We start from the raw sequence: 12,833 nt of genomic DNA on the forward strand, positions 1-12,833 counted from the left end.
CGGTACCGGGTGGGCCACAGGCGGTGGCAGTTTGTTCAAGCTCTGCAGACCAGACAGGGCTGTCCTTTTTACAGATGTGCAAGCCGAGACACAGAAAGTTAAATAGAAGGTAGTCATGGCACTGTCGGCAAGCGTAAATGATTTAACGCTACCATGATTAGCCAAATGCAGGATAATTAGCGCATGAATGCACGCTGATTATTTTCTTTGTTTTCAACCCCCTCGGTTCTAGAGCCTGTGTGTGTCAGGGCACTGTCCCGGGGAGAGGCTGAAGACCCGCCCGGTGCATGAAGCCGGTCCTTAAGATAAGACCAAAAATGTTTTAGAGGAGAAGTGGAAGAGTTTTGACATGGTGTTTGTTGTTGTTTAATAGACAGCGAGGGTCCTCTCGGAAGAAGTCACTATAGCCAGTCATTCCCGACTGTGGAGTTTCTGAACAGCTGTGGCATCGTAGCACGTTGTGCTCTGTCTGCAGACCGCTAACCTGAACTTCCTAGGACCTGCAGTAAGCAAAGCTGCCAAAGACTGGTGTAACTCATGTGCCAGTCGCACTTTTCATCCTTGTTGTTCGAGGCATTTATTGTGCTCTGTTTCTCCTTTCCTGGCCACGTTCACTGTTTGGCTATGAAGTATTGGATGCAATAGGAGCCTACACTTATGCTAGCAACGAAGCAGCCTGTGATGTCTTCTCAGCACATCGCGTTACATTTTCTTGCCTTGGGAGTGTTACAAGCTGGCTGAATATCGATAAACTGGGAAGGCTGGGAATCTGAAGCCATCATCTGATCCTTCTTTGATGTAAAGAAATTTCTGTGGCTAAAATAAATCAAAATTTTCTTTGTTTTCTTCAAACTCTTCTTCATTTCTCTTCCATTTTCTTCTCATAAAGGTTCAAGAAAATTATAAACTATTTTTTTCCTCCTGTCCCGACCCACGTTTTATATGTATACGTGCCGTGTATGTGCAAGCTTCCCCTCTGTGCCTCTCATACAAGTCACTGACTTCTAGAATACAACTTTTGCAGAGTGAACTTCAGGATTTTTTTTTTTTTTTAATAATTATATTAATCCTTTTGGTTTTTTCTTGCCATTGCCAATGATGTTTTAGGAAGTCTTCTGTCCCTTGATAATTCCATCAGTTTTGAGTGGTTTCCCAAAGACTCTTGGGGACTTTCTCTGAATCTCCTCTCTTTTATGCCCTATTGGCCATTGATACTTCATTCCTTAAAAAAAGGGGAGAGAAAAAGGAGGGAAAAAAAGAAAAAAAAGATAAGTCATTGGTATGCCAGCTGGTTCACTGGGCAATTTGTCAGACGATTAAGATAACTCATGGTGGTGTTGACACTATTGTGTAAAAACCAGTGAAATGGGAGGGACTGGGGGGCTTGGGTCTAACTTCAAAACAAAGTGGATTTCATTGCCAGGTCTGATACACCTTTTGCAGATGCTATAACTTGCTTTGTGGGGAAGGGATCACATAAAGTAGTTTTTCTCTGCTGTTACAGCCTGGTGTAGAGGTTGCTAAAATCAGTAGAAGTCTCTCCATCGGTCTCTTAGTGAGCAATGCCTGCAGTCTTCTTGTAATGCACAACTAGATAAATGCTGCTTATTTTTCTGTTGATGTCGCACAGAGATTAGTGGACAATCAGAGCTAAGATCCTGAGCAGCAGCAGTTCTGCGCTGATACCCCAATGCTTCCAGCATGGATCAGCCCAGGGGATGTGCAGGAGGAGTGACCGGTGGCTGTGTCGGGCTGCTGGCCTTCACCCAGCCCTCAGTGCCCTCCTCACCCTCCTCTTGGCTGCTCTCCTGGACCACGGGAGAGTGCTGTGCTGCGGGGCTGTGCTGCCAGCAGCGAAGTCATTTGCCAGGGGCTGGAATGCACGGGGTGACCGGGGAAGGGTAAAGTATAACGGCAATCTAGGAATTGAACGGGGCCGGGACCTCTCAGATTTCCATTAATTTATGCGCTACTGGGATAGACATACCAAGCATAAATGCACTCTGTGTTTAACAGGGATTAAATGGTTAAGTTCAAAATTCCTGGTGTGCTGAGCGTGGTCTAGCTGGTTTATAGCGGTAAGCGTGCAGAAGGTTTACTTACAAAATTGATTTATATGTTCATTTATGTTCTTGAATATTGAGAACAGGCAAGGAATTAGCAGTGTTGCATGAGCTGCACCAGCACATTTTTCACCTTATATGGAGAATTGCCTGCCACTTATCAAGCAGGGTCGGATTTGCTGTTATTGTCACATTCCTTAAAGTTGGAAGCAATCGTGTTTCTCTGACTAAAGAGTCAGCTTCGAAGTTTACGGTTTTGTAGTTTGAATACTGTTTTTTTTCTCCCAGGAATTGTCGGGATGAGCAGCGCAACCTCAGAAAAATAGCGGCGTGCAACTTTTTACTGCCGTGTTGCAGAGTTCATTCCACAGCTCGGGTGGAGAAACTTAAATGCTTGTGAGGGAAAATATGTTTCTGTTTGGAGTCGTCTGGAGTTCCTCTTGGCTGGCTCTTCTGGTCCTGAAGAATGCAACAGGAAGGAAGGTCTCAGGGAATGAAGGGAAAGACCAGCAAATCGTGCGCCCATGGTGTTTAAGGGGGGAGACATCACTGCTTTGTGTTGTCTTTATTCCTGCTAGGGTAGCCTTTTCACGGACTTGTGTAGATAGTGACTGACAGCTGTTGGCTGTGAAGTCATCGATCTGCTGCGGAAATAGCTACGTCACCAATTTGTCATCTGAGTGTGAGGTTAAATAAGTGGAAAACCTGGAAGCGGAGACAAATCGCTCATTTAGTCACCGATAGCTCAGATTCTCAGATCTCTGCTATCTCGGACAAAAGACTGCAAAAATACTTAAAAGATTAAGAAGGTCATGATTATAAAATTTCCTTTTGTGATAGTGTAAAAGTAGAGCACAGAAGTGCCAATGAAGGCTATGTTCACTGAAATACTTGAATTTGGAAGGTGGGAGATCAGAATCAGGACTGACTTAACTAAGTCTTTCAAATTAAGAAAAATAAATGCTTTCTGTCTGAAATATTTCTGGGATTGTGGCATTTGGTAGGGGCAGTAAGTCTTGACTACTGCTGCTTCTGTTTTTTCAAGTACATAGACCATTATAAATGTTTAGAGCGTGTGCTCCACCACTCCTGTGACTTGAGTTTGCATTGTGATTGTAGAGATTTTTTGATGGTGCTACTAGGGGAAATAAAATACTTTGAAATGGTAGTGGTTAGGTGCAATGATTAGAAAAGCTGGCCTGAAATTGCTGTTGCTGATTTCACTTTCATACAGATCCACAAGAGTTAACTGGAAAATGATACTCAGTTTTTTCTTGCTCCATAAAGGCAATGTTGGCTGTATTTTTTTGAATAATAAGACATAAGGAAGAATTCATGAGCCTAGAAACATTCGAAGCCAACAGAAACAAAAGGCTAGTTTATATGGCTAAATACTTTGAAAACCCAACATTTGAAACATTTAGTGAAGCGGTTGCATTGAAGTATCCATGCAGTTTTGAGGGGGTAGGGCAAAAGATGCAGTTTTTTATTTTCTGTTTGCTTGTTTGTGGTTTTCCCATTCTTCCCCTTTTATGGCTCACCAGAAAAGAACCAGATTTCTTATCGTGCATGGATATAAAAGATCTTAAACTACATATATTTATTTTTAGGACTCCACCCTTGGGCTTTGGATTTTGTGAACAGCTATTTTGGTAAATTTACATCTATATGGGGAAACTGGCAAATTGAATACTGTGCAAACCCACATTTTAAAAAAAGCAATTGCTATTATAGGAGGTAAATGATATCATAAGAAAGCCAAGTAAAAAGATTGCATTTTTGTTTGCTACTAAGGGAATGATCAATGCTTCCTCCTGGCTTTTGCACCCTACAATTGGAGACTCTGGCATGCAAATGGTTTAAATAATGCTAGGTTTTGTGACTGGTTGGCGCTGTATAATACTGGGACTGGGGTGACTTAAATATACAGAGTGTGGGCCAATCCCAAAGTCCTTTCTCAGGCAGAACACCCACTGAAATCACATTTAAGTGTTGTCAGTGAAAGCTTTGCCAAAGAAATCACTATAGATTTGACCCCAAAGTTATTACTACTAAATTTCATATGTAAGCCTCTCATTATTGTATTTTTTAAGAATGGAGTACTCGAATGAATCCTGGAATTCATTATAACTTTAAGTTTTTACCAGAGTATTGGCCTCTTAAACTGCATTTCCACTGGGAAAAAATTTTCTTCCTCTTTGTTTTTTTTCTTTTTCATTCTTGCTCAAAAAGAGGTAGGAAAGGTATTCTGTGGCTCAGATTTGCTTTACCTCGGGCAAGCAATCTACTGAGGTGCCTAAACTAGGAGCTTGGTCTTCCAGCCTCTCCATGTACACAGTGGAGAGGGTCATATCCAGAGGGGATTTTGCTCCGTGTGGTCTTCTGGCTGTGACTCCCCCACCCTTTTAGCCCTAGGGGTGGTGTAGGGTGCATGGGTTTAGGAACCCAGAGGGGTGTGGTTGGTAGGCGAATGACCTGCTATGATTTGTGATATAAGCCATACGTAATTTGTTTCAAAATTCCACTTTAGGAGTGATTTCCACCCCTCCTCCCCCCACTTTCTTTTCTCCATCGATGATGGGGATTGGTGACAGAGCTGTGTCCTTTAGTATAGAAAATCCCGTGTTGCAGTAGGTCCCTTGCGAGGTCTCCAGTCCTTCTTGCTCTCGTACACTTTGTGTCTCTGGCTTTGGTCGTGTCCTGCAGGCTGCAGGTTCCATGTTGGATCTTGTGAAGTGTTTCATGAGTCGTGATGTGGATGGATGGATTATATGACCCACAGACCCTTCAGACCAGATGTCTGCAGTGCCCAGCTGCTTGTGGCAGGACTGGCTGAACCAGGTGGTCCCTTCCTGGCCTTACATCCCAAGAGAGGGATTTTCAGCACAGAAATCTGGATGTTTCGTACTTTATAGTGCTAAAACCACAGTAATCCTGCTTTCCCCTGCTTAAAATACTGAAGCAACAACAACAGAAAGGGTGGGCCATTAGTGTTTTAAAGCTGTTTTAATATGTTTCCAACTACATTATACAATATTACATGTAAAATATGGTAGAGGTGGTAGGAGCACCTTTAAGCATGCCTGCCATATTCTAACATCATATTTTCACCTGTGCCAGCCTTCAGTCATTCATACAAAAAATTCCCCCAGTATTTTTTCTGCTTCAGGCTGAAACCTCTTGGAAAGGTTTTCAACAGAAGAACTCCAACCGTTTTTAAAAGAATGCATTACAGAAAATTAGAGAGGTTTGTCAACTTTATTTAGCCAGCCGTTCCTTCAAAGAGTTGTTATACCTTCAGGGAGTAGAGGGGGGAGTTGGGGTGCTTTTTGCAGCCCCGTGGAAATTAACCCAGCTTTGCCAACCTACCAGAGATGGTGAAAATTGTTATCTGCACGTGCTCGCAAGAGCAGGCTAGAGGCCTGCCGATAAAATCTTTGAATACTCCCACTTTATAAAACATGCTTCAACCCCACTGTGCCTGGGGTGATGAATATGATGGGTGGTACCGAGCACCCGCCTGGGTAGCTCCACGGTTCCCGCTGTCTCTGCTTCGTCAGAGGTAAGATATCTGGGTGTTTAATAGTCTTCCAAATTCAGTAAAGCTCTATGCCAAGGCATACTGGAGACAGTAATTGAACAGCAGTTGAAATCACTACTGTTTTACTAGTCATCATTCGTGCAGTTAATTTCTGATGGAGCTGGCAGTAGAAGTTATACTCTGGTCCATATAACACTATCAGGAGTGCCTAGGATGAGAGGTGTGATGCCCAAAGTTTGGGAACAAGGTTTGAAAAATAACTTTCTGTCTTCTAAGTTTCTTTCTCCCAGATTGCAGGGAGGCTATAGTACTGCCCAGTTTTAGGATGTTACTGCTAATTCTTTGTTATTTTAAAGTCACAACTCTTGGAGTCATGACTTCCCAGGAGGGGATGGATCTATCTATTTTGTTTAGAAGTAGCTAAGCATGAAAATACTACTGGGAAGTTGTACAAAGGTTGAAATAAAACAACAAACCCAGGAATCTAATGCATGTTATCTTTAAGTTATTGAAGAACGCAGGGTAATACAGGTTCATGACTTGAGGCTGATGGCAAGACTAAGGTCAGGTCTGAGTCATTCTGCAGGGTGGGAATGAAGTTGCTGCTGCTATGTCAGCATTGTTCCAGTCAAGGTCTAAAGGATTAATGTAGTTTGGGTTCCCTCTTCCCACATTCCTCTTGTTCTTTCACATTTATAGCGGCATTGATAACTCTTGCTTCTCCCTATCTTAAGCCCTTCTAAAATATGCAGCTTCCTCAGAAGGCACAAAACACTCCTCCTAGCAAGAGATGCTTTAGACCTTTGCTTTCTCAGTTGTGATCCCTGAAAGGCACCAGGAGCTCCTCTGGAAGGGAGAGTTTATCTTTGGGCAGGTGAAGTGGAAAGGGATAGGGAAGCACTTGCCAGCCTCCAGTGTTGGCCACGTTAGTGGGCTAAGAAACAGCTCAGGATTGCAACGAAGGTAAATGCTTGCTCAGTATAAACGTCTAGGTTGTTCTTACAATCTTTCTGCTAATCAGTTGTGCTAACCATGATGAGGAATGATCTTTTGTCACTCATCAGATTTGCATTCACATTTCACACCCAAAGGTGAATGTTACCATGGATGTCCTAGCAACCTGCAGCCATCACGATACGCCTTTTAGCATTTTCAGCCTATTTGGGCTATTAGGATATTCTGTAAGGTTAGTTCCTTAGCACTAAGCCTGCCTGTCTCTAAGCATGCTCCTGCCAACAAAAACGCCACTAATTAAAACTTGTGTGAATGGAAATGTTATCATCAGTATCAACTATATGCTCTTAATTTGGAAAAAAACTTAAGGCTTGTAGATCAAATGAAAATAATTGAGTGGTTCAAGACCCCCTGTTATGAAATCTTAGATAAGATTTAATCGGTGTGGCAAATTGTAAGTTTGTCTGCCTGGCAGCTGGAGTTAATGGTGGGTGACTTCCCAGGGAGTTTGGGTGCTGAGGTAAGAAGGAGGAACTCCAGTGTTTCCCTTAAATGTTTATCCTGATGTGCTGAATTTTTCACAAACATATTTAAGCAAAAAGACAGAATTTTGGCCTATATTTCAGGTTAATATTTTGAAGTCAGTTTTTCCCACCATTTCTGCTGCTTTTAATAAATTATGAATGTCCTGATGAAAACGCAGAATTGAAATACCAGGCTATTTTCTTGTGCATGACATAAGGTACTAAAAATTATAGAAGATGAATGTGCTAGAAAAGGGAAAATAAAGTACTTGTGTTTCCATTATATAAGATAATACAGTATATTCTGAAGCATTTCATATATCATGGTATCTGTAAAATGTAGATATCTAAATGTTAAATTTGGTATCTACCGCCAAATGTGAGCAGCGATCTGTTGATAATGCTGCTAACTTTATGGAAATCTGAGGCTCACCTTTCTACGTGCAACTTTTTGGCTTTCTTTGTTAGCTTCATGGAGAGTTTCACAGAAATAATCTCTAACTTTTTTTTTTTTCTGCAAAAGGTTTTCATTTCTTTTGAAATTTTGCTTAGGGTATGAAGAGCAGTTTTGGTTTGGGTTTTGAGTTGGTTTTGGTTTTTTTTCTTGTTCCTGAACAGTAGCAGCATTTCTGGGTCTTTCCTGAGGTATTCAGCCTGAGCTCTGGCAGAGAATACCACTGCTGTTGCTTTAAGCCCGCAGTGTTGCTTTATATAGATATGGCCTGGTTTATAGTGTTGCTTTAAATACACAATAAGAGAGTTCATCTCTGTTTCAGAAAAGGTTTGTGACTGATCTGTGCCTGGCTAGGAATGTTTATTTTCTTAAGTTGCTTCACTGCAAAAATGTTTTGAAATTGAAAGTCCCAGGCTGGTGATGAGGCCTTGCTTGCATTCTCTGCAGATCTAATCCCTTCATCACTAGAAAGCTGTGGGTTTGTGATGGACCTCGCATAGATCAGGCTCAGTTCTGGTATTTCTGTGTCCCTTCCCCATCGGTCGGCCTCTTTTTAAGTCTGCATTATTGAACCGATCTATGGTTGTTGGCGAGACGATCAGAAGCCACAATAAGATTCAGTTATTGGTCCCAGTCCTTTGCAATAACGTAGGCTTATTTTCTTTTCTCCATAACTTGTTGACGATGAAGTAACTTTGAAATAAACAAGTTCAGAAAACCCCTTTCCACTGGCAGGTGTAATGGCAATGGAGAAGGGATTCACAATGGATTGATTCTGGATGCTCTTCAAATGGCACGCCGATGTAGTATCAGCTTTCTCGCCTGACTTCGGCTGATGCCACGTATTGATTATGTATTCAGTTGACACAGGCCACGTACTGGGAGTTCTGTGGCTGTGGTGTGTCCTGCATGGTGGCTTGTACTTTGAAAGTGAGTAAATAATGCTAAGTATGGGAAGAAGCATACACAGGAGAAGAGATGATATGAAGCATATAATTTAGGATGTGGAAAAGAAAGCTCTGCTCCTCCCTCCCTGCCCTGCCGAGCCTGGCTGTCCGGTCTGCCCCATGTCTGGCTTCCTAATGTCACTTTCTGGTGACCAGGGGAAGTATTGGGCCACTCCTGTACACAGAGCTGAGTCACCAGCTCTGCCTGCCACCTTGCAGGTGACCTTCCTGGGCAAAGGGAGAAGGAGCAGGAGGGCTGTTTGCTTGAAATCACCCGGCCATCAGCCATTCTGCCTCCAGACCCATGGCAAAGGAGACGGCTTCCCCCTTGGTCACAGGGGAGCGGGCAAGGAGAGGGTCATGCTGTGGGGATGCTTTTTATTCATGTGTCGAGACCAGGAGGGGATTTTCATGTAAAGAGAAAAGTTAGCAAGTCCTCCCTGCTGTTCAGAGCATCAGCAGACAGAACTGTGACCCTAAGGGCAGATAAAGCAGGAGCTTTACCAGACTAAGGGCAGCGTGAGCTGTGGTGCACAGATATATGGTCAAGGAAGGCTTATCCATTTTTCAGGGGCAAAAGAATCATCTCCAGTCTGTGGCTGGAGAAATTTTGATGAGAGCTGAAAAAAGGGTGAGGAAACCTTTAAATAAGGTTTTCTAAGATTGTCTTCCTAGGTGGGACACTGAAACCACTCGCTGGATGAGAGTATACCTGGTTTCAGTTGTGGCATGTACGTAACGCTGTGTATGTTCCCATCAAGTATCAGTGTCGTCTTTCGTATCCGAGCCAACTAATTCATGACTGCGGTTCTTTGGCAGGGCTTTGCAAATGCATATTGAACCTCCAGCCTGGGTTTGTTTATTTTGTAAAAACACATTAATTCAAAAAAATTAAATACATGGCTGTGAAATCCAAGGCAAGAAAATGTAAGACTTCCTAAAGAATAAAGTAAAATAAAAAACACCTCAGAAGTTTAATGCTGAAAGTTTGGGGGTTTGTTGTTGTGTTGTGGGTTTTTGCTCTTTTTTTGAAGTTGAATAAGGAGGAAAGCAGTTCAATGCAGAAGTAATTAATGCACATTTCTCCTGGGTGGAGCGATCTCTGTGCAGTCACACCTTCTCCAGAGTAACTCAACTGGATTAATCAATGATCATCTTTCTAATTAAACTGCTGAGTTAGAGAGTTAGAGGCTTTAGATCATTAGTTTTGTGTAGAATCAGTGAATTAAAGGTAAGTAAAGCTAATAAGATGTTCCTTTTTCTCATAGGATCAGTGAAAGGTTAGGAAAAAGGTCAGTGCCTTTGTTCATGTGCTGCCTCTGAAATGTAAATCATCGGCAAAAAATAAAAAAAACCTTTCAAGTACTTTCAGAAATACATTCTGAAAACAGCAAGAAAGGTGAGGGAAGAAACGCCTTGGATCATCCCAGACATACATACCTGCCTGGCTCCATTCTGTGTCTGACCGAGCAGCTAGGGTAGATCCTGAAACTCTGCTTGGGTGCGTGAGGTTTCCCAAAATGAACACCCAGGCACAGGGAAGTGAATTCCAGCTTTCCTTGGGCAGTTGGCTTCTGCCTTCTGGGCAGAGCTGTGTGGTGTGGCACAGCCCTGCCTGTGCCGGCGGCCGGCCGGGGACACTCCACAAGGGGCCCCTTCCCGCAGACCTGAGGGTTTACTGCCTGTGAGCAGAGCTGATGCTCAGTCCATCACCGGGCACCCTGGATTCCCAGGAGTTGCGCTGCTGCTTACGCTGAATGTGTGCATCCAGTACATTGGCACATTTGGAGTTCTGCGATGGGGCTGAAAAAGTTATGGGATTTTTTTTTTTTCTCTTCCTCCCCCCCTCCTGTAAGCAGGAGCAGCATTCCATGGTATTACCTCTGATCTGCAGACTATTCCCAAGTTTCTCCAGGGGAAAGGGGAGGGGTGGAAATACAAGAAAACCACATGCAGCAAACTGATGGACCATTGCAGACAGCTACAACAGCTGCCAAAGGCTGCTGGTGTTGGTTGAACATAGATGGCACAGAAGTAGTTAAAATCTCTCTCCTGCCTGATGCTGGAGAGGTCAAGATCTGGATGTATAGGCTGTGCGTAATTATCCCGGAGAGCTGCTTGCAGGGCTAGGAGTATGGGACGGCACTGTGCTGTCGCTAGTTTGGCTACAAGCAGCTTAACCCTCCAGGGGAACCGTGTGAACTAGCGTCACCTCTTGGCTTCCTTCTTGCTAGACCTGTTGAGGTTTGGTAGCACCTCATATCTCCCTTTTGACGTAGGAGATGTACTAGATCCGTACCTACCCGTCTGTCCTTAACTAAATGGCGGAGCCTATGGTGTTGTATTTGCCATGGGATTTTTTCGTTGTTAGTACACAGGAGGCTAGAATCTTGTTCTGGGATGTGTGAGGTGTATGTGACTGTTACTTTAGTACAGCAGTTCTTTGTCTTTTAACTACTACCTTCTCTTTTTTAACCTTCTCCCCTTTTTCCTGACGCGTGACAGATTTTTCAGACTGATTCCTTCAGAAGTGCTTTGCCCTTGGTAGAAGTTTGATGAGAATCCTTGGTATTAAAAGACTTGGTTTAGGGAAGGTGAAAGAGGAGTGTAGTAATATTGCCGGTGTAAGATGCCTGTTTCCTCCTTGCCTGCTATAAAAAGATACTCGAATGGGTGAAGCTATGTCCATATGCAGCAACATCCTACCCATTTTTTGGAGGCCTATAGATTTTCCTTATTATTCAGGACTGCAGATACGCTGGGAAGTTTGTATTCACTGTAGCAAACTTCCTGCAACGTTTGATGGACTGTTTGTGGGGGAGCGTCATGACCTCCCTGAGAGGTAGCTTGCTGGGAGTGCTGGAAGCACTTCAGAAGATCTGGCCCTCTTCCCCGGCCAGGAAATCTCCTTCCAACAGAGCAGCGTATCATCCTTAATAAGCCTCCGAGTAAGACCTGAGTGGTAGGGAGCTCTTGTTTTACTTTGCCATAAATTGGTTCTTCTGTATCAAAAGTAGTACACCATCTGCCTGCTATAAACGTTGTGCTCTCGTTTCGGCCCGTTCTTGCCGAGATTGAAATGTTTTAGCTGTACATTTACAAATCTGGGGTGACTGAGTGTTAGTACTGTGAGGTCACCGCGGTTGTAATTACCTAACAGACAGCTGCATTTCCCCTATCTTTATGGGCCAGCAAAAATCCAGGGAGTCAAGTTTGCCCATGAGGGCAGGGTTTAACTCTACATTGTTGAAATTACATGTATGTACTGACACGGGTCTTGCGTTTAGCGTCATGCTGGGTCTCAGTCTGTGTCTATCAAAGCATCAGTAAAGAAGCCCCATCTGCGAAGAGCTGGAAATGTGGTTCCAGCAGGACAGGGAGAATGCCCAAGCAGCTCTCCGCAGTGAGCTGGAACACGGGAAGAAAAAGGGCGCTTCTCAGTTCAGGGATTTTGCAGTCGTGCGGGTGAGAGCAAGCTACTATCCAGTCTTTTCAGTCTTAGTTGCTGGTGTTTGGGAAGCGGGCACGGTGGTGAAGGCAGCGTTGTGTCTCTGAGCGGTGCGATCTGCGCCGTGCCGTTGTGTAGGAGAAGTAAGTGTGGCAAAAAGTACGTTTTGGGCACGGTAGCTGTGCTATGAACTTTGTGACAGGAGGGATCCGTGACACGTGGGTCCCGGCAGTGTTACCTGAACGCCATCATCGCGGCACTTGCAGCCCTGCCCTGGCTCTGCGTCACTTACAGCAACAATGAGGAGGGTTTTGGTGGTCTGTGCTCTGGCTGGTCTGTGTGGATTGAGATAAGTACCCTTCTCCACCAGCAGAGCAAGCCTCTTGTTTTGTATTTGGAATTTTACAAGTGGTTTAATGGCAAGGTGTAAGTAATATTTTTCTTAGCCGTTATTACTCACATTTCCTCTTGGATGTAACTTGCAGCCTGACACTGCTGTTTACTTTGCTGGCCCGTTGTTAATTTGCATGGTGGTTTTGCAGCTTGTATTATTTGCTATTTTGTCCGTATTTTATATTAATGGGACAGCCTTTGTTTCTGGTGAAGTCAGTTTGGGACTTTGCTCTAATTCCGCTGAGTAATCTTATAAAAAGAAAACTTCCAGTACTTTGTATGCTTGACAGCTTTAGAGGGAGGAGTAACCCCTGGCTTCTGTTTTATGTGTTTACATGTAACAGTTGAGAATCTGTTTTGTTCTATACTGACTCCATCGCCAGGCTTTTCAGTAAGATCTGCCTTCTGAAGGATGATAAAATTCTTGTGTTAGTTTTAATTCTGTGGCATGTCAGTTTAACTTGCAGAAATAAGGATATTTTTATGACAAGGTGCTGTGTGCCGTGAAG

General features: G+C 43.6%; 1 protein-coding gene across 4 annotated transcripts in view; it reads left to right on the top strand.

Moving 5' to 3' along the window:
• Window positions 1-429: 429 nt before the first annotated feature.
• TIAM2 (TIAM Rac1 associated GEF 2) overlaps window positions 430-12,833 on the top strand; it is a 158,668-nt gene continuing 146,264 nt past the window's right edge. For all 4 annotated transcript variants that reach the window (XM_035899856.1, XM_035899861.1, XM_035899859.1 and 1 more), the window contains exon 1: window positions 430-505. The gene's annotated coding sequence lies outside the window, so the exon portion shown is untranslated. The remainder of the gene's footprint in view (window positions 506-12,833) is intronic.

Source organism: Egretta garzetta, unplaced genomic scaffold (assembly GCF_000687185.1).
Source record: "Egretta garzetta isolate BGI_Z169 unplaced genomic scaffold, ASM68718v1 scaffold397, whole genome shotgun sequence".
NCBI lineage: Eukaryota > Metazoa > Chordata > Aves > Pelecaniformes > Ardeidae > Egretta > Egretta garzetta.